Raw genomic sequence first — 4,747 nt, 5'->3', positions numbered from 1 at the left:
TAAGCTTGTGCTAAGCATTGCTGTCTCCTGGTAAAATAATGGATTAAAGGCCAATAGGGATGTGTCTCTGCTCTTAGCTAATAAAACCCTGGCTTACAACTGGCTGAATAACAGAGACTAGGAGAGCCGTTCAAAATGCTAATAAACATGTCTATATGCAAAGACAATAGTTTAATTCTTAAGTCTTTTTAAAATATTTTTTGTAATTCTATTAGCATAAACCAAAATTTTTACAATATTCAGGTTATAAAGAAACCCCCTTTCAATAATTTAGCTGTTACACTTTGTTGTGTGTGGGAACTGTTGAATTGTTTTTTGAGTAATAATTGTGTTGGGTGGAAATAAGAAATATTGGTGTGTGTAAAAACAGCTGTCTTCTGGCACAGATGAATGGTTGATCATCGTGGGCTATGATGGGGGTTAGTATGGAGGGAGCCCAAGACTAGAAAGTGGGACAGCCACCCAGAATGCAAAGTGCAAAAAATGACCCACTGTGGTTCTCGCTCTGTAATCTCATTGAAGACATGAGTGTTACTAGTGGAAAGCTGCAAGAAATTTAAATCCTGATTGTTCTGTTTGGACAACCTCACCTCTGTTATTACTTAGTCAAGAGGTCAGAAGGTTTCAATTCTTTTAGCTACTGTATGACTAGACTAACTTAGTTGGAGGAGGAAAGGTTACACATAAACCTACTTAACTTACAGTGTAATTGGAATAATTTTTCATTTTGATTTTAGCTATGCTGTCAATATTAGCCTCAGGTCAGGGTGCGTTCAATTCCATCTGAAAAAGTTGTTTTTCTTTTTCTCAAACTATCAGACCAAGAAACTACATATATCAGCACTTGCTCTGTTTTACCAACTTTCAGACTTTCACATGTATGTAACACTTGTATTGATAATTAAAATTTTTATTTATAGATTGTGTGGGTATTTGAATCCCTGTAGCTAATTAAATATATTGTGAAGATTTTATTTTAATTCATGCTGTAGTTGAACAATTTAAATTAAAACTCCAATAAAAGGATGAATGGGGTGCTGGGGTTGGTTGAGAATATAATTGCTATTGCAGAAACACTTTAAATGCCTACAGAACTGAGAGAGTCCACATGTAATGGATTAAAAAATGTCTTGACTACATACAGTAGGAATTCACCGGTAAAAGAACTACATTTTCATCGAACAGTGCTTTACATTTAGCATACTGAGGTATTTAAATAAGGTGCCTATACATTAGCTCCAGCATTACTGACTCCATCAATGTTGTGAGAGTGAATTTATCCTTACTCTTTTAACCAGAAGTATGTGTCCCATGGTGTGCAGGTCAGGGGATACATCAGGTGATGCATGAAATTAAAGTCAGAATTTATTACAGTTTTAATGAATCCATGTGCCTGAAGGAGGGCCTGCATGGGAACACACCGGGGACAACCTGGTGACCTGTGAGTGGAATCAGAACACACCCAAGCGAATTCCAGCCTCATCATATTACACCAAGCTTTACGCTGACCTGCTGTTCTGCAGCTGTGAATGTCACTTCACAGTGAGTAACGTTCTTCATAATGGATGATTGTAAGAATCAAGTGGCACAGATTGCATTATTAAAGAGACTGGTAAAGTAGTTCTTAATATGGAAAACAAGATGAACAAAATACTACTAAGCTTATTTTCTGTTACATCTTTCTCACCTTATTCTCAGTATAAATCTACTTCTTACTAATAGGATCTGTTTAACACTGTTCTCTATGGACTTATCATTGGATTAAACATTGCTTTGCTGAAACTTTGCCCACAGGGTACATGGTTAAACTGCTCCTTCAGGAAACTGTATGTTGAAAAACTACATTCACTGTTAGATTAATATAAAACTCAAGCATGAACATGTTTTCCATTGCTTACGTACTGAAATTAAAACATGCCTGCAGAAAGCATTCTGTATATTTTCTATTCTGGTGCTCAGACCCTTCACAGAATCATTTTCCACACAGATCTGCAGTAGGCATTTATACAGCATAATTTCAACTTTTCATCCCAATGACAATTACAATATATCACTATAAAGTATACTAAAAACAATGAAGAGAACTAAATGTATGCACACTCAGAACAAAAATATTAAGTCCTTGGTCCCCAGTAACAGAAAACAAAAGTTCCCAAACTAACTAAAAATTAAACAGCACCATTGTCATGTATAAGCTTTGTCCTGTAACCCAGTGTGCCTTTTTTCAGCACACTTAAGAAACAAAACTCTGCATTGCCTCTTGATAGCATTTTCTCCTGTCCTGACAGTCCCAAACATTTTTGTCCCTTTTTCCTCCCCCCTACCTTGTCTCTCCACAACAAATACAGGCAGTTGAGCTAATTAATGAACTGACTGCAGTATATGCATCTGACCAGCTATAAAGAGGCACTGTCCCTTCCTCCTTTGTCTCTTATGCTTCCTCTCCATTGCCGTATTCCTGCCTGTGCAGCACCCCAGTACAATTTAATGCATCACCATGTACTATACTTCAACTAAACATAACCCCCATCAAAGTGCTGCACTGTATCCACTTTTGCCACTCTGTGACATGAGGTCTGCGGTATTAAACTTTATGATAAAGATAAACAATGCAGTATTTGCATAACATCAATATAACCATAATTAATGATGCATAACTGTTCTTCGTAATGTTATTTTACCTGCAGTATTTATCCTACATGCTGACTTGAGAAATCCCTGAAAAAATATATATTTCTATGCCAAATTAAATCTACAGAACAAATACAAATATGTTGATGCAAAGAACTGTATTAATTAACAAGATTTATCACCATGATAATTTGACCTATTTTTTCTCATAAGAAATCAGCTTAATGATGCTGTAAAGTCACATAAACCTTCCCTGTTGCTGTAAAGAAACATTAAGTTGTTTTTTTTCCCATCTGGCAAAGTGCAGTTAACTTAGTGTTTCATGAGATATTGGAGAACCTCACAGGTACAGTACAGCGGGATGATCTCACTGAGGTGTATAATGAGTGGAAAAAGCTCAGGCATGTTTCTGTAAATGGGTTACTTGTGTTCTGTAAGTATAATTAACCTACAGTGCCAACTGAACATTTGGGGAATATCTACTCAGGTACTGCATAAATGTGGGCCTTTGTACAGATCAGTATCAAATCTGACATAATAAGGATTTAAAGGTAGACATTATTATTATATACTGTGGTACAAAATAAAAAAGAACACATTGTTATAATAGATTGGTTTAGTCAAATATCTGTGCATCCATTTTCTAACCCCTTCTTTCAATTCAGAGTCGCGACAAGCCTATCATGACAAGCAACGGACAGAAGGCAGCGACACACTCACACCTAGGGACAATTTTATCAGAAGCCAATTAACTTTCGAGGATGTTTCTGGACTATGGGAAGAAACCAGAGCACCCGGAGTAATTCACACGAATATGGAAGGGGAACATACTGTACAAACTCCACGCAAACCCCATGACCCCAGAACTAAGAGGCAATGCTAACTGTGTCACCATGCCGCACTTAGTAAAATATATGAAATTAAATTACAAAAAATAGATTCAAAATAAACATTAGAGAGTGGTCAGGATATGGCTTTTCAGAGCATTAATGCAATCCTGGCAACATCGATGCACAGACCTGATTATCTCTTTGCTATAGGATGTGCCACCACTCTACTTGAGCAGCTGCAGTCACCTGGTAATGGCAGTATGGATAATTTTGCCTCAGTTATCCCCCTGAAATAATATTGGACTCGGGTCTGGAGCATGGTCATGGTAATACCTCAACATTTATTTCTTTAAGTGATGCAATTACATTTCCAGAGCTGTGTGGTACATATAAATCAATACTACAGTACACTGCTCTAATTATGGCCACATCGTATGCTCTCTGAGTCACAGAAGATGATGATTTCATTCCTTAGTTGTCAACATGTTATCTTTGCCCTTAACAGCTTCTGAGCATGCATATCATTTTAATTTCAGACAGTGAGCTACTCTTAATCTACTGCCTGAAATTAAAATGATACAGTTATTTCTTACTGGAGTCTAAAAATGACCATGCACATGGATGTTTCAGTTCTTGGCCAGTGTGATGAATCTCTACCTTCTAGTGCATGACCTCATATGCCACATTGAACTGATTTAATGTTTTTTGTGGACTATTTAGAAACACTTTATCTCCTTGAAATTTGGTAGAATTGGTAGAACTTCCAGTGATAGCAAGATTGGAGCACAAAGAATGATCTGCTACTTTACAGATCACAAGGTCCAGTATCAAAAGGATCATAGGATCTAATATTAAAGCTGCAGAGAGATCTAGAAGGATCACAACAGTGGAGAGAGAAGCAGCTTGAGTAGAAAGCTTCTTTGATTAACAGGAGAGCAGTGTGGGGACAAGGAATTTTTTTTTCAGTTAGAATAAAGTGTTGTTAAAAGATTTTGAATCATCTTTGTGTGCCTTAACCAAGCAGGCTGGTGCCTCCCTGCATAAGAAGCCCCTCTTTGTGATTTCAGCCACAGAATGACCTAGTGGTCTTTGCATGTGGGAAAGTAAGGTAGAAGAGTTTGTATTCTGAATAAGGATCTTTCCCAGGACAGTGACAACCCAGTACCAGTAATTATTAGTATGGATGTCCAGCACTAGTGCCTGGATGTCTTACAGAGAGCCATAGGCACATCAAGACATGCTTAAAGTCACAGTGCTAATCACTCAGAAGGAAGATCCCCCAATTA

General features: G+C 37.3%; 1 long non-coding RNA gene across 1 annotated transcript; it reads left to right on the top strand.

The window, feature by feature from the left end:
- The first annotated feature begins 798 nt into the window (after window positions 1-798).
- LOC148646456 (uncharacterized) lies at window positions 799-3,769 on the top strand. The gene is made up of 3 exons (XR_015927940.1): window positions 799-878; window positions 1,375-1,542; window positions 3,672-3,769. It is a non-coding gene; the product is annotated as an uncharacterized LOC148646456 (long non-coding RNA).
- Window positions 3,770-4,747: the final 978 nt, after the last annotated feature.

The sequence above is a fragment of the Lepisosteus platostomus genome, chromosome 17, assembly GCF_059453375.1.
Source record: "Lepisosteus platostomus isolate fLepPlt1 chromosome 17, fLepPlt1.hap1, whole genome shotgun sequence".
Lineage (NCBI taxonomy): Eukaryota > Metazoa > Chordata > Actinopteri > Semionotiformes > Lepisosteidae > Lepisosteus > Lepisosteus platostomus.
Note: the sequence above shows the minus strand (reverse complement) of the source record. Positions and strands in the feature narration are given on the sequence as shown.